The sequence below is a fragment of the Dipodomys merriami genome, unplaced genomic scaffold (assembly GCF_024711535.1).
Source record: "Dipodomys merriami isolate MVZ:Mamm:240054 unplaced genomic scaffold, mDipMer1.0.p SCAF_20, whole genome shotgun sequence".
NCBI lineage: Eukaryota > Metazoa > Chordata > Mammalia > Rodentia > Heteromyidae > Dipodomys > Dipodomys merriami.
In genome coordinates, this window is record NW_027203382.1 from 255,001 (window position 1) to 279,397 (window position 24,397).

Sequence of the window (24,397 nt, forward strand, 5' to 3'; positions counted from 1 at the left end):
GACAAGTCAAATAATATATCAGGTACAGCTTCCTTGGTCTGTAAAACAACAGTATACAGTACTTTGCCATCTATAGTTGAAGATTAAATGAGACCCGTATGTATCTACACACATAAAAACATACATTTCTTGAAATATTGAAGAGACCACAAAAATGCTAATTTAGTCCCCATCAATGAATATTTGGTGTTGTTTATTACTCATCTGAACATAAGAAGAGTTTCATTTTGTCTTTTATCCTTATTTGATTCACTTGTTATTCTAAAGCCATTTTGTATTTTCATAGTCTGACATATACTACGATACTTCTGAATTTTCATATAAATAACTTTAAATATGCCAAAGGCAGATATGTGAGGTAGAATATTATACTTTGTCGTGGCAAATTAACCAAAATAAGAATGAGAGTATTTAAAATCTTCGTTATATTGGGAATGACTTGTTTGTAACTTTGAGTTGTGCTTCATTTTCATGCTTTTAGCATTCAGATACCATAGATCTTTATTCAATTAGATTCAATCGCTAATTTTTTCCACAGTTTTTATTTTAAGAGATATTTGTTTCCACCTTTACATACCTTTTATTGTACTCTTTAAAAATAATCTCTAGAAAAACATACTGCGGTTTTCTTAAATGAGAAGCCTTGTTAGGCAGCAGTTTTTACGTGCTCTTGAAATATTGTAGTCGGAATTAATGCCAGTGATATTTAGTAACATACCCTGGATTTGAAAATACCTTTACCCCAGAGAATGTGTCCTTTTTCAGTCTGAGTCTTTGACTGATATTTGATCATTTGTTGCCATGGCAGTAGATAAATGGCAAATGTATGTAAGGAGTGGGATCCAATATTCCATATTAAAGTACTTTCATTTTTATAGGCCAATTTTTATTTATGGTTTGATATATAAATGTCACATCATATATCTTTTAAAGGAAGTCATATTTTGACAAGGCAGGAAATTGCACACTGAAATATATTTTGCCTGTACACATACACCCATGTATATACTGTCTCTCCATCTTAGTGTCTCCTGAATTTGTAAACTGATTACCAAGAGAAGAAATTAATTCTCAAATGTCTCTGTTAGATGTTACCTAATGAATAGAAACTTAAATACAAAAAGTACATTGTGGCAAGGGATATTTAGGACTGTAAATCAACTTCCTAATGTTGTAACACTCATGTTGTCTGTATCCCATGGCTTTTTAGTAATTGTAATCTGCTATGCCCCCTGTGTTAGAGATATAATTATGTTAACAGCTTTCCTACACAGGCTCCATACTTTGCTATTATGAAGCTAGCTCCATTTAATTAGCATCATGTAGTAAATTAGCAGTTATAAGGACTTCTGGGTACAAGGGGATCTCCATTTTCTCACCATTTACTTAATCCTCAGTCAATGTTAAGATTACTGCTCACTGAATCTCCATAGCAAAATCACCAGCACCCTCCTTAGATGTTGTGATTCGGCATTTGCACGGATTTGGAACAAACAGATTTATCCGGATGCCCAGGAGTTAGGATTATTGAAACCCCATCCTTCTGGCAAGAAACACACAAGAATGCAGAGAGACAGTGCTCACTTTGAATAAATTCTTTTTTTTTCCTTTTCAAAGCTATAGTTAAAAAATTGATTAAAAAGAATGGTATTCTCTAGGGAGTAACTGGAAAGGCCTAGTTGATTCTTTTTATATGGAAGTTCCCGGGTTTTATTAGCATTTTAGTGAGAAGGCTTTTTGTTGTGGCTAGTGTTGAATAGAAATTTGTAAAATTAAATTACATTATTATTTATCCCATGTTGTGTTTCTAGTATTTTGTGAATAACACTAATATTTCTGATTTGGTTGTGAGTTTGGTAATTTAATATGGTTTACCTTTGTTCAGAAATTTTTAGAGTAGCAAAATCTACTTATTTTAAGCAAAAAAAAATAGGGAGCATCACAAAAAACATTTACTTAACATAGAAGGGACATGGTAAATAGTTGACATGTCAGCAATCAACACGATTTAATTCTCCCTGGTTGACCTGGAAGGGAACATACTGCAGTCACAAAAAAGTACTACTTCACATCCTCCAGGTGGCTTTCCCTACTGTGTATCCTATGGTGTAAACATTGAGTAACCCTATTGCTATTTTGCAGTTAAGTATCTGTGGTAACTGCTCCAAGAGAGAGATGGCACAGCTGTTATACAGAGGGAATTCACCCTGTGAGGCAAATGTCCAATGAAAAATGAATTTGATGAGGAGACCCTTCTCATTTCCTTTCACTTTTGAGTCTTTCAATATGAAGTTGTTCATAAAGACTGTAAGAGGATACAACTGATTCCCATTCTCCTTTTCCCTCAGTTGTGCTTTCTTTGGAGCTTACTTCCCATGAAATATTATCATGTAAAGTGTTAGGCTTAATTTTCCAGGAAACCAATTCAGCTAACTCCTCAACAAAAGTAAATGTGTAGGCCTCTGTCTAGCAAGCTAGATATGAGCCAAGGAGGGAAGAGGTGACACTATCCCAAAAGAAATGTACTCATTACCTGACTAAGGTAACTATCCTCTCTGTAAATCACCTTTACAATAACAATAGAATTAATTAATTAATTAATCTCCCAGCATTTTAGTTATGAGAAAATTAAGCTTTCTTCACCTCTCAACTACTGCTATAATTTACATGTAATTTAGCTATGCATGATATTGGGAAATAGCAAACTTGAATGAGATGGTTCTTCATTGTTCATTTTATCATAGGAAAGGAAGAAACAGTGGAACAGTAAGTGAAAGAATAATTTTAGAGAAGCCTGAACAAACTAAGATGTCTTTCAGTCATTACTTCTATGATCCTCAATTCAAAAATAACAATTTTCTTGATCATTAAGGAAGCACTCAATCTGTTTACTTTGTGCTATCTAAAGACAAAGCAATGCATTTACTGAAGAATTGTCAGCCAGCCTATTTAAACACCTTGATGCTTAGATTCATCTTGTCAGAGCTAAACATTCCAGCAAATATGGTCGCTACAACATTTTACTCTTTTTTATTGTGAAAATACTGTACAGAGGGGTTACAATTACATGAGCAAGGTAATGAGTACATTTCCTATCAAGCATTGTTGCCTCCTCCTTTATTTCTTCTTACCATCCCTTCCTATCTCCTGCCCCACCAGCACAGTGCCAAAGTTGTAAAGTTCGTTTTTCCACAGAACCTCTTGTACATCTCATTGTTGCAATGGGTCCACCTGTATTCCTATTTAAACAATTTGTTTTTTTCTCTTCCCCTCCACAAATTACACCAACATCAAATACAGTGAAAACAGGGGTTATACCGTGGAGGAGGTATATACAAAGCAACAAAGAAATATCTTATAAATATGCTAAAGACAATAGCAAGAAAGAAAAACCATTTGAGTCCTTATCTTGAGGTTCATTTCACCTAACATCAACTTATCTGATCATTTCTGCTTGTCTGAGACATATACTAGTTATTGAAAATAAGGGAAACCATGGGACCTATGTTTCTTTGGGCCTGGCTTACTTCACTTAATATAATTTTTCCAAGTCTTTCCATCTCCTAACAAATGGGAAAATGTCATTCTTTCTGATGGGGGCATAGAATTCCATTGTGTATATATACCACATTTTCTCGATCCATTCATGTACTGAGGGGCATCTGGGTTGGTTCCATATCTTAGCTTTGGTAAATAATGCTGTGAGAAACATATTTGTGCTGGTAGCTTTAGTATGGTCTTGTTTGTGATCATTCAGGTAAATGACCAAAAGTGGGATTGCTGGGTCATAGGGGAGTTCTATGTGGAGTCTTTTGAGGAAACTCCATACTGCTTTCCAAAATGGTTGAACAAGTTTACACTCCCACCAACAATGCAATAAGGTTCCCTTCTGTCCACATCCCCTCCAGCATCTGTTGTTATTAGAGTACTTGATTATAGCCATTCTAAGTTGGTGAGGTGGAATCTCAGTGTTGTTTTGATTCGCATTTCTTTTATAGCTAGGGTGGTTGAGCATTTCTTCATGTTTCTATTGGACATACATCTTTCCTCTTCAGAGAAGTTTCTCTGTAAGTCTTGAGTCCAGTTATTTATTGGGCAGTTGTTTCTTTGAGAATTTGTTGTTGGGGGATTTAATTTTTTGAGTTCCAAGTATATTTTAGATAATGAGACCCATGTCTGTTGTATGGCTAGTGAAGATCTTCTCCCAATCCGTGAGTTTTAGAAACACAAGAAAGATTGGACAAATGTGATTGCATGAAATTGCAGAGCTTCTGCATGGCAAAGGACATAGCTAGCAACATCAACATTTTACGTTCTTAGGTTCAAGATACTATTAATTTTGTCTTTCCAAGTAACCAAATATTTTTATTTGACAATTAGATAATAGACAGAGATTACTTTTCATAGCCAGGAAAGATCACATAGTTGGGTATCATATCTATTTTTCTCTCTCTTTTCTAACTTTATGTACCAGATTATCATTTTTCATCTCCTTCAATATCTAGGCTAATTATTTCTTAAACATACGAGATGTTTGTGCAAAACTATTGTAAGAATATAAAAATTAAATTTACTAACAGACACAAGGAAGGGTCTATAGTCATTAGCAGATAGGGAAGTGTAATCATTATTCCCAAATCAGAGTCAGCATGTGGGTAAGACTGACTTGGGGAGTCTGGAAAAAGTCTGGGTTCTTAACCATCACAAACACATCTACTCTTGTTAATATATATACAAAGAAAATGCCCTTCTGTCAGAATTTGTTGTTGGCGATAGAAGAACAAGTGATTAGATTTGCTATTAATCAGTCTCCTGGTGTCACAGCCTTAGCTGTCAATGTTGTTTAAAAAAATCAGGAAAGTAGATATTCAGCATGAAGAAGAGACTATTAAGAAATGACAAGCAGTGCTGAGTAGTCAGAATTGTGGTTGTGGAATGGCTCCTTTGTTTCAGAGGGAGTAGAAATAATGAGCTCAATCTTCTGATATCTTGATTCTAAGTGTTTTAATCTCATTTCCACAAAGTGAGACAGTTAAGGCATAATAATTTTATTTCCTACAAAAATCTACATTATGAGAACAATTGTATTTATTTTTGTATTGTTTTATATTATCACAAATGTTTTATTTTCTTCTATAGATAAGATATTTTTACTATTTTACAACTTTTATTTTCTGCTTTTATTTTTGTGAAGAAATTTAGGAAAGATTTTACTATGTTTTCTTGAAATTTTGCTACTCAATTCTTTAGGGAGTATCTATATTTTCAAATACATAATTCCATTTATCTTCATACCCTATTCAAATTCTTGACTTCCTACAAGAAACTCTTGAAATGAGTTTATGCATACCTTTTCATTTGAATAGACCCCTATAAAATGAATGTACAATAGTGTTTTCCGTAACTGGATATATATCTTGTTCCAGAAACTATTGACTCCCTTGGCTATTGTGATGAATAAATACACCCTCTCTATTCCAATAAGGACTGGACAGGTTTGAAGGCAGTGCCCAGGCAGTGACCTCTTGGAGTTCCCAGTCTATTAGCTAGTTTGAAAGAGGCGTAGTCTTTTCCTGTTTCTGATCACCTCCTGTTTAAAACCTCAGCCAGTCTGACACCTCCACCAAAGCCTGCCATTCTCAGGCAGGCCCTGTCAGTTGATTCCTCATGTCTATGCAGCTTATTTTTCTTCTGTAAATACTAGTTATGTGCTTGTTATTTTTTGCAACCAGTCAAAATAATAAAAACAATTATATTGATTATTATTATTATTACTTTGAAATCTCAATCCATACAAATATTTGCCTACTTTTTTGTCATGTCAGTGTATAGAGGAACTCAAGGGAACAGAAGCCCAATTAGCATAACTAATATAACTCCACTAATCCACTGTCATGTTGGAGCTGATAGTATGCTGACTTTAAGAAAAATAATTATCTGTGAAATCGATGCCAGAAAGAGAATAGCACATTAGGACTGGATGTATGCTGACCTACTCTCTTGGAGTAAAAAGGATTCATGATTTATTTCTATACCAATTAGCTTAAACTTATGAGAAACTGCTAGCCTATTAGGATAAAACAGGAAAGTGACCTTAAAGGCTATTCTTTTGCTACAGAGTATAATTTGGAATATTTTTGATAATCTATGGAACTGTTTTATGATGTACTTAATTTAGGTTTCAAGGTACAGATAAAATGGAAATAACTAGATGTACTATTAAGAAATACTAATGTTCTTTTAAAGCCATCTTTATAAATTTGAAATTTTCTGATTAAATAGGACTGTCAAGCCAACATTCATTGCATATTTGATTTATTAATTTTAAATTTTTAAGTTTCCATAATATATATATATATATATTTTTTTCTTTTGTCGGTCATGGTGCTGAACTCTGGGCCTGGGCACTGTCCCTCAGCTCTTCACTTAAAGGTTAATGCTCTAACACTTGACCAACAGCACCACTTCCAGCCTTTTCTGCTTATGTGGTGCTGAGGAATCAAACCTAGAGCCTCATGCATGCAAGGCAAGCACGCTACCACTGAGCCACCTTCCCAGCCCCCAATAATATTTCTTAAGATAAAAAAACATTTTCCAATGATTTCTTAAAATGCCTGGATAAAATATTAAAATTTTGTTTTCACACAGATTCTAAATTTTCTTTGATTTAAAATATTAAATTCAAAAAATTCTGTAAGGTTTTATTAGTATAAAATTTATTAATACTATATCTGCTTCTCACTTGACATATATTTATAAATGCAGAAATAATCTGTCAAAATTGTTCTTTCTAGATATTTACCTCAGATTTTCAAGTGTAGCTGACAGTCCAGTTATGAGATGATCTCTACCAGTATGGATTGATCTAAATAGCATCCCTAAATGGCAAAATAATCTCAGAAACTGACAACTGGAATCTCTGGATTAGTGTAAAATGTATCTTTCCTGATATAACAGATATCTTAGGTCAAAATTTAATATTTTAACACAAACTTTTATTTTATTTTTTTGTGAACATACTGTACAGAGGGGTTACAATTACATGGGCAAGATAATGAGTACATTTCTTATCAACCATTGCAGCCTCCTCCTTTGTTTACCCTTCACATCCCTTCCCAGCTTCCCCCCAGCCCCCCACTCCATCTCCCCCCCCACCAAAGTTGTAAAGTTCGTTTTTGACATGACAACTTAACACAAACTTTTTTATATACTTGGATTTTTCTGACAGGAAAACTGTATGTAGCCTAACTCGCCTAGAATGCATTATGTATCTTACGCTCAAACTCTGTATCCTCTTGTCTCAGCCTCTTGCATGCAGGGATTACAGACACACATGGTCAGCTACTTATCTTCATTTCTTAAGTGGTTGGATTTTATTTTTCACTGTCCATATTGCTGTCAATGTTTCTGATTGGTAGTCTTTCTTCAGCCTAGTCATTCTTTCAACCTCAGTTACTTTACCCTTGTGGATAACTTACATTTTCTTTTTGCCTTCAGTCTTATTTTATGCAAATAATATCCTTTAAGTAAGTACTGTACTTCTTAAAATTTTGATTATTATACCATCTATCAATTTTGGAAAATGAATATCCTTTTTTTTCAATATGTCTCTTGGACACTTCATTTGCTATTATTCTAAACTGAATATTACTATACTTAATTATTCTGGTCTAAACTCCATTTTTTCTTTTTGATGCAGGACATTGCAGGGATTACAGGCATGCTCTTATAGTCTACTGAAGGACTGTTATAAGCAAAAAAGTTTGATGTACAATATCTGCTATTTTATCACTTCTAATACTTTTCTTCCCTTGTCTTTTCCTCTTTTCTTTTCTTCTTATTGTACTTCTACCCTTTTTAGTCTCTTCCCTTAAGCGCCCTTCCTTTTTCTTCCTTTCTCTCCCATTCTCTTTTCTTTTACTTTTCTTATTTGACACATTCTACTAGACTTTTTTTCCAATTCAACTACAGTCATATTTCACTTGTCATATTTTTGAGGAATCATTAAATTAATATATATTTAACTTTCTTTTAACAGATTTACCCCAGTTCTGGTTTATCAACAATGCAGTTTGTTGAATTTTTTAGACATATACTTATTTTTTCTCTGATCAAGAGATTCCCTGGAAAAAGAACCAAGGTTCTTCTTCTTGTTGTATCTTTAATTTTATACAACATATGAGAAAAAACAGTAAAGATTCATAAAGTACATAATTGTATTTTTTGCCATTTATCACAATTGTTCAAAAAATTTTCTTATTGAAGATGGATAAAGTGTGCTTAAGTAGACTATAAAATATATGTTCTACTTATTGGAGTTAGTCCAAACAGGAGAAAATTATATCTGTGAGTTACTATGGGATTTTTTAAAAACATTAGATGAAGCAAAAGAAATTAAATTAAACAAATGCATAATATGACTGACCTGAACAAATAATGTTTTACATTTCTTCTTTATCAGATAACTTGGAATGTATTGTGAGTGTTTTGTTCCCAAAGCATATCTCACTATGTGAAATGCCACTATGCATATAAAGATGACATCAGAAGTTAGTTTTGAACTAGGGGCCAAGATATAAAATGTTGGATCATCTAGTAATAAAACTACTACCAGGATTTATTGATATACATCCATAAAACTGCTAAAATATATTAGTCTCTTAGGATTATGACCTATTTTCCTTTCAGTCATAGAAACTTTATGTTCTGGAAAAAAATACTTTGGAAACTTTGCAAAATTATCACAATTTTCATGGTTAACTTGTAAGAAATTCTACAGGGCATATGCATGATGATATCTGAAACAGTGCACAAATAAATTGCTAAAATTCACATTGCAAAATTAAATAATCTTGGCATTCATAGTTACTATATGATGAGAGATATTGATGATACTCTAAAACTCATGGATCCAGGAATATTTGTTATCTTGTGTTGCATATGAACACAATGAAACGTACATATATTCTTTGTTCTAACAAAGTGAAACGAAAGGGTGGAACAAAGATGAAAGGGTGATGGAGAGATATCAAAATCAGTATCACTAGTGGTATAATATTATAAGAAGGTAGACATTTTTTCTCCTTGGATTATGCTCACCTACTAACCGGAATTTATAATTAAAACACAGTAAATTTTTAGGTTGTATTCTTTCAATTCTACTCATATAAAAACATTTGCAAGATCCCTATGGTTTGTATTTCTACCTCTGGGGCCCATGGGAAGTAATAGACTTAAAATGTGTTAAGTTTATGACCTCAAGTAATGAAGTTAATTGATCACTAAAATAAGGATTTAAGTTTATCACTGATTAATTCCTTGCCCTATGCTCTTATTTAACTAAAATATCTGATCAATAACTCTGCTCCAGTGATTTTTATCACTTTTTGAATTAGATGGAATGTATTTATACAGGCCAGGATTATAGCTTAGTATTAGAGAGCAATTACCTAACATGCCCTGAGTTTGACGCCCAACATCACCAAAAATAAAAAAATAATAAATGGAGAAAAGTACATTGCTCCAGCTAACTGGATTCAGTTCTACACAAGAGCACAAGCACTAACATTGTGATTAAGACAGAAACCTTATCACAGGACTTTACTGTAGGTTCAAAAGCAATACCCAAATGATGTTTGCACCATGGGAATGCTGCTTACCCATGCTACATCAGAAAGACTGGTAATTCTCTATTATCCCTTATGTCTTAGAATGAATCCTATACTATGCTATGATATCAGAATCTCAGCTGCTCTTATGGTAAACCTATAAATTGAAGACTATTATTAATTCTAACTGGGGGGTGTTCAGATAAATAGAAACTTCACTTTTATGAATGGGATATTATATCAGAGAAACATATAGACAAAACATTTATTACCATTGGTGAACCATTAAGATTTTTAATGAGTAAATGAGACTAAGTCACTGGGCAATTGAGAAAGACCCAACATTTCATAGGTAAATGTAACTGGAAGATTTGTGTTAGTGTTTTAATGCCAATGGCTGAGATGTCTCAAAAAAGAATTGTAAGATTTTGCAGGAGTTTTTAAATAAGTGATTTGGATACAGATGTATTTGAGTACCATGTAGATATAGGAGAATTTTCAAATATATTTGATAGTAGTAACAGGATTAAAATAAATCTTGATATGCTGGAAAGATGAATTTAAACCAATAAAGAAGAATCTGACAGAAATAAATACAAAAATCTCCATTAGATTTTAAAAGGATTACATAAATGTAGATTCAGAGTATTTTTCAAAAATAGCTGTGTGCAAAGGAGTAGCTATTGATAATAAAATAAACTGATGGTAGAAATTGACAATGAGACATAAATTAAGCCACATATACCCCATAACTTAAGGTCTTTTTTCATGATTATTATGTACATAATGTAATGATGGTAGCAGAGTTTTGAAAAGTGGAAGTCCAAGTCTGGAGACAAGTTGATGTTAGGTGAAATGAACCCCAAGTTAAGGATTCAAATGTTTTCTTTCTTTCTTGCGATTGTTTCCAACATATTTATAAGATGATTTCTTTGTTGCTTTGTATGTACCTCCCCCAGGGTATAAGCCCTGCTTTCACTGTATTTGATCAATGTTGATGTAATTTGTGGAGGGGAGGGAAAAAAAAACTGTTTAAATAGGGTTACATGTGGACCCATTACAACAATGAGATGTACAAGGCGTTATGTGGAAAAACGAACTTTACAACTTTGGTGGGGTTGGGGGCTGCGGCGGGGAGGGGGCGGAGTGAGGGGGGAAGAAGAGGGTTGAGGGGTGGGGGGGTGGAGAGGGGAAGGGATGGTATGGGGAAACAAAGGAGGAGGCAACAATGCTTGCTAAGAAATGTACACACTATCTTGTCCATGTAATTGTAACCCCTCTGTATGCTATTTTCACACACACACACACACACACACACACACACGTCTGGAATCAATTATGAAATTCTAAAGAGCAAACAATTTTATCTTTGTCTTTTCAGTTGGAACAGACAAAGATAAATCCGATTGGTTTAGTTAGGAACAAAACTATAAACTTGCATCGCTTTAGTAAAGAAATAATTGTGCATGTGTTCATATGTGACTAGATTGTCAAGGCACTCTTACAAGGGTGAAAAGTTTTATTGTTTCAATTGCTTCTGAGTGCCCAAATAAGATCACCCTAAAAAGCTGCATACCAAATGAAATCTCTAAATCACAAAAAGTTTTGTCTTAAACTATGTCATGTTGAAAATGTTTAAGACTCAAAGATCTCTGTTCCTAGGTGATACCTAAAAAGTCAGCAAAACAGAACTTCATAAAAAACAAAACAAAAAACCAAAAAACTTCATCAAGCCTCAAAGATGATGGTGACCCTAAATTACTGAAACCTGAGAAGATGATTGCACATGAATGAAACTAGAATTCTTCATGCCTTGTTTCTTTGTTATCGAAATTTACAGAAATAAACTGTTTACAGATATATGGAAGCTGCCTGCTTTTAACATTTTCAACAGTTGATTTTACCCTGATAAGATACTAACTTTTATAAGGAAAGAATATTTATTTTCTAGAGGGTAGACATTGTAAGTTTTTCATGAGTCAAATTGACTTTTAGTTCAGCTCTTCTTACTGTGATCATTAAAAAGACTAACTGAAATAATGGGGTTGTGCTGAAAAGTCTGTCACCGGTGTATAGAAAACCATTGCCTTATTAAGTGGGACAAATAACTGAGTAGTAGTACCTATTGTAACCACATGAATAATGCTGTGACCCAGAAACATGACAGAAAATTGGTTCAAAAATCTTCATTGTAATGCCTGTTTTTACTATGTGATATCATGTATTTTTATGAGCAGAGTTAACTTTTCTTCATTTCATACTAAAAGTGGAGTGCTAAACCCTAGGCCTAGAGTTTCCACATATCAGATTCAAGTACTTATTCTAATGTCCCAAATATATCGATGTGTAGGTAGAAAGGGAAATGAAAGATTTATTACAAGGCAAATAAGCTTGCTATGAGAAGAAGAAAATTGTGTGTTTTAGCCTACCTTCCATGTAAAGACAAACTTTTGCCTTAAATAAAGAACTGGCCATTCTTATTTCTTCTTCAGAGAACTCTCTCTTTAAATCTTTAGCCCACTTCTTAATAGGGCAGTTGTTTACTTGAGGATTGGTTTTGAAGGATTTAATTTTTGAGTTCTAAGTATATTTTAGATATGAGGCCCTTGTCTGTTGTTTAGCTAGTGAAGACCAGGTCCCAGTCCATGGCCTTTCTATTGATTTGCTAGCTATATCCTTTGCCATGAATAAGCTCTGAAGTTTAATGCAATCCCATTTGTCCAAACTTTCTCTGATTTATTGTGTTTCTGGATCTTCACTAAGAAAATTTTGGCCTGTGACAAGGAGCCCTAATGTTTTTCCTATTCCTTCCTGTAAGAAATAAGAATGGCCAATACACACATAAAAAAATGCTCAACTTCTTTGGCCATAAATGAAATTCAAATCAAAACAGCATTGTGATTCCACCTCACCCCAGTTAGAATGACTATAATCAAAAAATCTAGTAACAACTGATGCTGGAGGGGATGTGGACAAAAGGGAACCCTACTGCACTGTTGCTGGGAGTGTAAACTTGTTCAGTCACTCTGGAAAGCAGTATGGAGGTTCCTCAAAAGACTCCACATAGAGCTTCCCTATGACCCAGCAATCCCACTTCTGGGCATTTACACAAATGATCACAATGAAGGCCATTCTAAAGCTACCAGCACAACTATGTTTATCACAGCATTATTCCAACCCAGATGCCCCTCAGTAGATGAATGTATCAAGAAAATGTGGTGTATATACACAATGGAATTCTATGCTTCCATCAGAAAGAATGGCACTGCCCCATTTGCTAGGAAATGGAGAGACTTGGGAAAAAAATCACTTTAAATGAAGTAAGCCAGTCACAAAGAAATATAGGTCCCATGGTTTCCCTCATTTGCAATAATTAGTATATGTCTAGGATAATTTTAACAGATGAGCAGAAAAGCTGAAAAGGTATGCACATATGACCATCTTAAGATGATGCTAAGTGAAATGAACCCCAAGATAGGGACACAAGAGTTCTTTGTTTTTTTTTTAATATACTATGTGATTTCTTTCTTGTTTCCTTTGTATGTTCTTCCCCCTATGGAATATCCCCTGTTGTCACTGTACTTGATTTTGGTACGCTGCATCTTGCATGTACATTTATCTAATTTGGGGACGGAAGGGGAATAACAAAAGCTGAAACAAGGACACAGGATGACCCATTGCAACAATGATAGCCACAAGATACTATATTGGAAATAAACTTTTCAACTTTGTGGGACTGGGTGGGGGAGTGAAGGAAGTGGGGTAGGGAAGGGTTAGTGGGAGAACAAAGGAGGGGGTAACAATGCTTTACAAGAATTGTAGTCATTACCTTACTGATTTAACTGTAGCCCCTCTGTACAGCATCTTTACAATAAAATAAAATTTAAAAAACAAAGAAAATAAGCTGAGCATCTGTGGCTCATGGAAGTGACTCTAGCTACTCAGGAGACTGAGAACTGAGATCACAGTTCATGCCCAGACTCTTACCTCCAAAAAACCACTAGAAAACCAGAAGTGGTGTTGTGGATCAAGCAGTAAAGCACTCACCTGGAGCTGAATATCTCAGGGACAGTGCCCAAGCCCAGAGTTCAAGCCCCACGACTGACAATTAATTAATTAATTAAAGAAAGAACTGGAACAGGATGTGAGAAGTCTATATAATAGAAAAGACTTAGTCACAGCATGATGGCCGACCGTGCTATCAGGTCTAGTGAGTGTTTCTAGATAAATTGTACTCACAGTCATCTTTGAGGAGAGCAATCCAGTTTCCACAAGTTCATTACTTCTACTCCAGGGTGCAGCCTTGTCATTATAGGTATCTGTCTTCATTTGAGGGATGATTTGTTCTGAGAGGTTCTGCTGATCCTTTGACTTGGGGATCTTTTCTGTTCTTATCATAAAGGTGTCATCCATCAGTTCAGTCTTGTCATTTTCGATTGCAAGGTAGCTACAGTAAGAGTGGCTAGGAGCAAAGAAAACTACAAAGTAGAGATAGAGGTGCTAATATTTTCTTCTGACTTAAAAAATATTGTCAAGGTAATGTCCAGAGGGGTTACAGTTACTTAAGTAAGGTAATTATTACATTTCTTGTCTAACTTGTTACACTTTCCTTCATTTTTCTTCCTCTTTCTCTCCCCTCCAATCACCCCCCACCCCCAAACATCCAGCCAAATTGTACAGATCATTTCCAACATCTTGTCCTGTGAGTATCATTGTTGTATAGGTTCCCACTTTGTCCTTTGTCTCACCATTTTGTTGTGACCCTTCCCTCCCATAGTTCAGATAAATGTTTAATACCTAGGGAATAAACCGTAGTGGGGAAAAATCACAAAGAAAAAAGAAATCATATAGTACATTGAGAACAACAACAACAAAGCAGAACCTCTTGTGTCCATTTCTTGGAGTTCATTTCACTTAGCATCATCTTTTTTTTTTTTTTGTCCATCGTGGGACTTGAACTCTGGACCTAGGTGCTGTCCCTAAGCTCTTCAGCTCATCATCTTATATGTACATAGCTACTGAGCTATTCTGCTCATCTGCTAAGATTATTCTAGATGTATTAAATGAAGTAAGGCTGATGTTTTTTAAATCTCAAATAAGGTGTTAGTGTGTGTATGTGTGGGTTTTTTCTTCTTTCTTTCATTCTTTTTTCCTGTTAAATACCTTATAACAAAATTTATTAGGTGGGACTAAATGTGCAGCTCAATGGTACTGTATGAGACTCTGGAATGGACCTTCAAGTTAACAACCCTCCTCAGACCTGCTCCCCCCACAGAAAGTTTAGAAAGTCTTTTAAACATAACTAAACAGAACCTCAACCTCAAATTAGCTACTGTTGGAAGAGCTTAGCTAATTTTGGTCTCCACAGTTTAAGAATTCCACTAAACTAAAAGCTTGGAATGTTAATAGATACAGAATTTATCAGTTCAGTGCCATCGGCAAAACATTTTACTAGTATGAAAAATTAATTTGTCCTAGGAGTCAGACATATTTTACTCATTAATCACATGATCATTATTTTATTTGAATACTAGTGAATGCTTAGTAATTTTTGAGAATTTTGGAGATTTTTGTCTGAATATAAATGCATCAGTTTGTTTAAATAAATTTAAAAATGGGAAAAGAAAAAAGGTTAAAAACAAGTCTTTTGTCCTATTATTGATCAAAGCAAATTGTTAGTTAACTTTATTGTTTTTAAAATAAAAATATTTTGGATTTGTTTCTAGGTTTCTTTATTTCTTATTTCCTTTGGTCTTGTAAATTATTCTCAGTTTGTACTTTATAAATACGTTTTTTGTATATGTGTATAACTACAAAATATCTATCTGATAATTTAAATCTGGTATACTGTTCATATAGCATGTTTAAGTATTTATTATTACAAGTTATATGTTACTAACCTTTTTTTTTTTTTTGCATGTCTTGGGGCACTGTCCTTGAGCTTCTTTTGCTTAAGGCTAGCACTTTACCACTTGAGCCACAGCACCAATTCCAGCTTTTCCTAAGGAATAGAACTTAGGGCTTCATGCATGCTAGGCAAGCACTCTACCACTAAGCCACATTCTCAGCCCAATAACTAACTTGTAATAGGGAAAGTTACACAGAATTTATTCTGTACCCCTTCCCTTTCCTAATTCAGATAAATGTACAGTACTCAGGGTACCAAAGTCAAATACAGTGACAACAGAGAATAAACCATAGGGAAGAAAAAGAAAAAAGAAAATCACATAATGCATTCAACAACAACAACAACAACAAAGAAAAAATACTGTTTCCATGTCTTGGAGTTCATTTAGCTTAGCATCATCATATATAGTCATATGTACATAGCTATTGAGCTATTCTGCTTATCTACTAAGACTATCCTAGACATACACTAATTATGACAGGAGCCTCTGTTTCTTTGGGTCTGGCTTCTTAATATTTAAATTCTTCTTAATTTAATTTTGAAACAACAACTCTACAATTATGCTGCTCTGATTTTTACTTACTCAAACAGAGTACTTTCTATTAATTTTCAAAGATATCAAATCAGTTTATGGATTGACTACAGACCTTTTGGTTTTAAGCAGTGCTGGGGATTGAACTAATGAATTCCATTTGCAATATATTCTGCATCTCACCAAGAGACTTGTTTTCTAAGTCAATGATAACTGCTTTTTCAAATGTCTTCCTCTACAGTTTGCTGAAATGATAGCCTCATGTCTGGGAATCATAAGACCATTATAACCCTTTATATTGAACAATATTAAATGTATTTGTAAAACAGCTAAAGGTCCAATAAAAAATTTAAATTACCTTTAGCCAAAAATAAAAACACCAATAATAAAAATGAGATGATTACACATTACTAAATGCCATAATTACAATATAACTTGACACCTTGTTGATATTCAGGATATGTTAAATTTTATGAACACTGATCATTTTCTTTCCACTGGGTGAGAAATTATTGAAGCTTTTATTTAGTCAAGAGTTACAGAATATTCTCCAAGATACTCTGATTTAAACTATGCTCTCCGAAAAGTATTACTTTTATTCTTACTCTTTGTGAAAATTAAATTTATATAATATATAATATTACAATATTTTAGCAAGTGCAAAAATAAATATTTTATTGGACACACATGCCATTCAGAGATTTGCTCAGCTAAATGAACCCCACGATATGGAAACAAGAAGTTGTTCTTTGTTGTTGTTGTTTTTAATGCACTATGTAATTTTCTTTTTTCTTTTTCTTCTTTATCCTTTGTTGTCACTGTACTTGATTTTGGTACCTTGAGTATTATACATTTATCTGAATTAGGGAAGGGAAGGGGTACAACAAAATGGTGAGACAAAGGACAAGGGTGAACTAGTGCAACAGTGATACTCACAAGATACATTGGAAATGAACTATACAATTTTGGGGGTAGGGATTTGGGAGAAGCGCAAGTGGGAGAAAAATGAGAAATGAGGTAACAAGTTCAACAAGAAATGTAACTAACCTTTCTGTATATCATCTTGACAATAAAATTAAATTTAAAAAGAAATGGCAATAAGGGCTATGGATTACTTGAAAAAATTATCTTGTTACTTATTTATATGGAATAAATATAATTATTTGTGAATAATAGACCTGTATTTTAATTTCAAATCTCTTGAACCAGTTTTAGATTAAGTCAATAAGTTAAAGGAAGGATTGAGCACTGAAGGACACTTGATTTCTCATTTTAATGGAGGTTATACTTGCAATTTTAATATAGAAAGTATCAAAGCATGCTCATCATTTTCCTGTTTACAATAATTCCAACAATGATCTCTAAGTATTCTCTTGTCTGTTTGGATAAAATATATGAAAAGTATGTATAAACTTAATGCCAAGTGTATTATAGTTCCATTAGAGCAGTGGTCCAGATATACTTCATTTATAATACTACACTCAACACTCATGGGAAGAACAAAAATTAAAGAAACCAAACCAAACAAAATATAATGAATTCTCAGAGATTGAGGTTGATACATTAAGTGATAAATCAGTGTCCAAAATATGAATTTTAACACTCACATTTTAAAAATAATGTCTTAAGCTACATTTGTGCTAAAACAAAAACTAAAATTAATGTATAAACATTCTAAATGCCAATTAATTTTGCATCTTAACTTTTACTTAATTAAATATCATAATTATGCCACTTCATGTATGATACTTAGACTAATTAAGTAATTAGAATTGTGAGTAGACATTACATTCAGGTGTTTTAAATAGTAAAAAAAAAAAAAACTAGAGCAGATTACAACCATCCACATGTTTCTTATGAACTGTGATATCTTCTGAAAAGATTAAATAATATGTGATTAATAAGATTAATATTATCCTAAGAATCTGTTCAGATCTAGGTTCTGTGGACACTTTCTTAAAAAAACACAAAGTTAAATGTACTTCCCATTGCATACATCACCGAAATTCTGACAATTCTCTTACTGAAGATTATCGGCCAGTTCATTTCATGCTTTTATTTGGATATTGATATTTAAAATTGTAATAAATGAGAAGTCTAAAGCTGAAATTGCAGATAATAAACATATGAAATAAGAAATTCTTGTTTCTGTAATCCAAAGTAAATTGACTACTTACTTGTGATTCTACTTTTTTCCAAATGTTCAAAACTGAGATTTTAAAAGTCAGTTAATTTTCATGAAACTCTCAATGTAGACTCCAACACTAGTGAGATACTTGAAGGTCTCAAAGTACCTTGGCATCTGTAACAAACTGCTGTCTGAGAAACTAAGTAAGAACCATGTGGAGCTTTATCATAGCTAGATGAGGTTGGCAGCTTCTGAACTTAATCATTCTCAAAATCACTGAAATGGAGATAAGAACATAATACACTTTACCAAATTTGATACATGAACTGTAGTTATGCATTCTTGAAGTAAATTTCAGAATATAACTACAATTTTATAGACAGAATGGAAAAAAGTTATATTAAATTATTATATAGTTTTAAATTTTTAAATTCTGAATTTGAGAAACTCTATCATATAAAATTAGACAATAAAAACTATCAAATAATACAAGAAGTATAGATATGGATTACTTACAATTTAGGAAGACATAAATCAAAGTATTAAAAACACTTTGATCCTAATTATAATATATATATAAAGATACATGTATATATAATATATATAAAGATATCCCCAAACTGTCTTTAATGTAACTGGAAATGAATTATGTTTTAGATGATATTACAAAAACTATTATTTTGCTATTCTGTTACTTAAGCACAATTTTCTTACTTATTGAAATCATATAGAATTACTGTTGAAGTGGTGTATGTGTATGTGTGTGTTTGCATGTGTGTGTGTTTGTGCTTCTGCATGTGTATCTGTGTGTTACCAGGGTTTGAACTCAGGGCATGACACTCTAACTTGACTTTCTTTTTTATTACTGGCTCTCTACAACCTGGTCCATGCCTCCAGCTCAGTTTTTTGCAGGCTAAGTGGATATGGAGTATAGGATTTTCTGTCTGGGCTGGCTTTGTACCTCAGTTTTCTAGATCTCAGCCTCCTGAATAGCTAAGATTAAAGATGGGCACCTCCAGCACCTGGTTTACTTTTTATACATAGGAAACAAGCCAGAGTTTGTACATATGTGTCACAGAGAAAGTGAGAGATACAAATTTGGTAAAATGTTAATAATTGTAGTCAATTTACAAGCTAGAAAAATAGCATAACTCTCTCCCAATTATCTTTCTGAAAGATGTTCAGATCTTAATCCTGGAAATCTGTGTAATAAATCAGGTTGATATATTTCCTAGTTATCTGCCTGCACCTAGTTTCTGTGAATCTTTTTTATATAAAAACATAAAGATAAACATATCTGTCAGATTGCATGACAAGGATGTACTAAGACTGTAGATTCAAGTTCGCTCATCATATCATGTAACATGAAGAAATTACCCCCCATGATCTAAATGGGATCCTTATACTCATAAGAGTAGTTATTTATAAGAAAGGAAGTCAGGAAAGGGAGACTTAGAAAGCTTTTAGTAAGAAAAGGACTTGTCCATTTTTGTTGACTTAGAAGATGGAAGTTTATGGCAGTCTCTAGAAGCTTGAAAAGATAAGAAAATATTCCCACCTGGAGACTCCGAAAGAGAATACTACTTTTATTTTTAGCCTGATGAAACCAATAAATTTGTGGTGTTCCAAGTCACAATGTTTGTGGTTATCTTTTATAGCAGCAATAAAAAAGAATATATTAGATAATGGGTACATTGGTTTCATTCGTTTCTATAATTTTGTGTGTTTTCTAAGCTTTCCATTGTGAAATGCTAGCAACATTCATGTTCTGAAAAGAATCTTCCATGACTTTTTTATGGTGAAAGTTCAATAGCATGATACCATACATCTTAATTTAAGCCAACATGACAGTTAAATAAGATGTCTGTTTAGGGGATGTCCTTCTTACATCATCATAGATATCCTAATGTGGCTTACTTCTCTGAAAAATATTCTATTGTTATTGAGTAGAATAGGAAAAATAGCATGGCAGTATTTCACAAGAGATTTGAAATACTGTTATCTGTATTGTTAAGTGTATAAAACTCACTGCACCTATATGTTGAGTGAATAGATCAGGCAAGATAGTTCATACTTTTATGCTATTTCTGTGCTGAGTGTTCACTTTGTAGTTTTGAAGGAATATTTTTCTATCTTTATATGGAAAAACCATGTTCCATGTCCTCAGGGAAAATTAATTTCAGTTCTACATGTATCTAAAAAGTGATCACAGCACAAGAAAACTCAGCCTATTCAATATCATCTCCTCCTTACCAAGTCACTTTTAAGTAATAATCACAACAGGTAATGGAGACGCCACCTATTTCTAATGTCTGGGCCTTTCTATGCGGCGGAATTGCTTTAAGGTAGAAAGTCATTACCAAAGGGATGATACTTTACTTTTTTTCCTTTTAAACATAAAAGGAACATATTTCTTTTATGTTAAATCCCCATTTCCATCATCATGTAATAGAAGAGATGAAGAGAAGGAAAGGGATAGTAGTAATTGTTTTCATGTGCCTGGTAGCTGAGGCTCACTCCTGTACTTCTAGTTATTCAAGAGGCTGAGACCTATAAGATCATATTTTGAATCTAGTCTGGTAAAAAATGTCTATGAGACTCTATGATTCGATCTTCATTTCAAAATAACCAGCTAAAAGCTGGGCCAGAGGAGTTGCTTAAATTGTAGGGTGCCAACTGATCTAACAAACCAAGCAAGAGCTCAAATGTATTCATTAAAACTAGCGAAATAACATTTTATGTCAATATTGTAGACTATGGGAAGACCCTATATTAGTTTTAGGGCAAACATCACATAATCACAACATTGTAGACTATGAGAAGACTCTATTTGTCTTAGGGCAAAAATCACATAGTGATTAATGATAGCTTTGAGTAGGGTGAGCAACAATCTTACCTATTAGGTGGAAAATCAGCTTGGGTTATCTCACAGCTGTGTATTCATAACCTGTGCACTGCCTACAGCAACAAGTGCAAGTGATGATTTTGCAGTTATTTCTAACATTCTTTTTAATTAAGGTTTAAGGGTAGAGATAAATACATGAGTGGCTACCTCAGAAGGACTATTTAAAGCTTGTTTTTATGTCTGCACTAATCCTGTCCTGTACTTGTCTTTTCCGGGGAATTGCTAGGGTACTGAATTACTTTGCTTCTGAAATTAACCCTGAAGGGCTGCACAATTCTCGGGCTATACAGAGTTGTAGCTTATTAGCATGGAAAAGGCATCCATGGAAAGGAACCAATTTGCAAATAAAACACTGATGAATGAAGCAATAAAATGTTAAGAAAGGCTACTTCCTTTCCATGGGGAAACACTCAGGGTTGAGTGAGCTGAAGTTTTATGCTAATATAAAATTGGTTCCAGCAAAGTACCCAGTTTTATAACCTAACAAATTGATGCCAAGTTATTTAAGCAGTCTAACACTAGGAGGAAAAAAAGTAAAAACTGTTCAAGGAACATCTGTTTAGAAGAAAAGTCTGGAGTCATTAAAAATGCATTCAACATAAGGTAATTAGTAGGAATGATATCAGAGCTGACGTGCTCAAAGCTATGATTTTCATAAAAGTAGCAATAAACATTGACTTTTGCGGATAAAGCTTGTTCTCATGCTAGATAAGTGAATGTTTGTATTATTTATTATCCAATAGCACAGTGCACACAGATTCCTACAAGCATATTCAAGATCAAGGAAACAACTAACACAAAAGAAAAAAAAAACAGAAGAAAAAGAAATGTAGAAGTCTGATATTAATTCTCCAGCACTGACTCTTAAAACATTCAGATTCTGACCTCAAGCAAGTCTAGTCTGAATGAGCCTATAGAAAACAGCCAAGGTTAAAAAATTCATTGAGGACTTCTGGGTAGAGGGGATTTGCATAGTGGCCATAATTGATAACTTGGCTATGTTTCTGAATTTGGTTACCTTTTAAGGTAGAAAACCCACAAAATAATGTGTTAATTACAGTTGTCTCTATTGATATTTTGTATTTACAATTTTTGTGGGTGAAATGAAACATTAATTAAAATTATAGTCATTGAGTTCACTTCATAGTAGTGGAAAATTTTATCAACTATAACAGTGGACAGGGTATAAGGAAAAAATTAAATATATTAAAGTGTCAGTACAAATAATTCAATTTTTATTTAGAAAATCCTATATATAGAATCTATATGGTAGCAAATGATTTCAAGTGAAATAAGTAGTATTAGTTCTCCATTAATTGAATAGCCAGTTGAGATACAACATTCTTTGCTCAAGTAAGATAGCAGTATTATTTTTAAAACTCTGTTATGTCTAGTAGATCCAATAAACAAAACAAAGCTAATGAGTACAACTGCCCAAAGAGTATATAGAGAAAACAATTGCTACACATCCATTTGTAGCTAAATATTATTTCCTTTCTCTATATTTATCCCTGTACTTCTCTTTCTACTGTAATACTTATATTCATATTTTGTTTGCATAGAAAAAGATAGTTTTGTCAACTACTAATCATAAATTAATCTGAATACTGCTTTCTATGTAAATATTATATATATTATATGTTACATTTTTGTTATATATTTGTATGTATGTGTCTACTTGTGTGTATATGTGATCATAGCAGGGCTCAAACCCTGCCTTAAGCTCTTGCTCAGGTCTGGTGCTCGATTAACATACCTATTAGGAACTTTATTATTTAAAAATATCATTCATTTATTTGTCAAGGTTATGTACAGATGGATTATAGTTCCATAAGGTAATAAGTACATTTTTGTCAAACTTGTTACTCCTCATTTTTATCTCACGTTATCTCCCAATCCCCTTCCCCCCAAGTTGTCCAGATCATTTCCAACACATTATCTTGTGAGAATTGCTGTTGCATTGATTTTCCCCCCTGCCCCTCCCCATCCTTTGTGTCAGCATTTTGTTGTACTTCTTCCCTTCCCTAATTCAGGAAAATATATATACAGTACCCAGGGTCTTGTTACTGTATTTGACTTTGTGGAGCTTTTTGGCTAGTTAATTACAGAAGGGAGACTGTTGGGATCTGTGGCAAAACTAGGGAACTGAAGTACTACAGTTTAAGAACTCAGGATGGAAGGAATAGTAAATGCCTGCAACAATTTCTTTTTTATTTTAAATTGTGAAAATGATGTACAGAGGGGTTACAATTACATGAGTACTTAATCCATGTTGGAGGTACCATTAGAATTGTCAGAGGGCTGGAAATGCATTTTGAAATATCTGTGAGCAGTATTTTGAACACTCAAAAACAATATGAATGGAAAAGCATTTCCTGGGTTTGCTGACATAGTATTGTCAGGTTATATTCATGAGAATGTTTACAGAAAACAGAAGGGATTTAAGTCTGACAGGTGATAGAGAATTAATGAAAAAAACTAATATGTGTGTGTAATACTATGTATTTTGTATTTTTTTCTAAAAATTTGGTCATGAACAGAAGAAAACAAACTGTCTCATAAATAGTATGAATTTTCTAATAAGTTTATATACAACACATCACAAAGAAAATAAAAGAAGTAAATTGTGATCACTGCTATACTGGAATTACCAGACAAGGTGATTGGGAAATAAAAGGATGATAATCCTGAGAATTGGTTATCTACTTCTATGATAAAGAGAATAATGGAAGAATCATTTATGTTACAGAATAAATTGCAATGAATGCCAATTCCTGGTGTGAATGGGGGTATTACTTTTGAGGTAGCATTGCATTATCATTAGTTATCAAAGAAATAACAAAGTATTCAAATTTTTATATGTAAAAAGAGTACCTATAATACTAAAATTTCTTTAATTCTGCCTATACATTTCCTTTCTTAATTCTTAAATCAAAAAGAAATCTTAAAGATTTGTTTTTATCTATTCCATATATATTCTCAAAAAATTGATATAAATGTGTGTAGACATTTCTAATTTCATATTGTAAATTTTAAAGTTTAATATATTTAACTATTTTCATTTAATTTCTTTTAAGTAATATTTTGATATTTATCTTTATTGAAAATTGAATTGAAATTCATAAGCATCTCTAATTTTATAAAGTTTTATAACAATAAACAAATGTCCATATCTATTGTTTTCATTTTATAAAAAATGCTAACATAACATTGAGCGATATATCTATTTCAACATATATGTGTTTCGGTTAGGCACATAGCTCAAAAGGAATTTCTCTGGTGTAAAAAAATGTTCATGCATCTTTAGTAAATGTAC

General features: G+C 33.1%; 1 pseudogene; it reads left to right on the plus strand.

The window, feature by feature from the left end:
• Nucleotides 1-24,397, plus strand: part of LOC138832791 (60 kDa heat shock protein, mitochondrial pseudogene) — an 84,580-nt pseudogene that overhangs the window by 50,300 nt on the left and 9,883 nt on the right.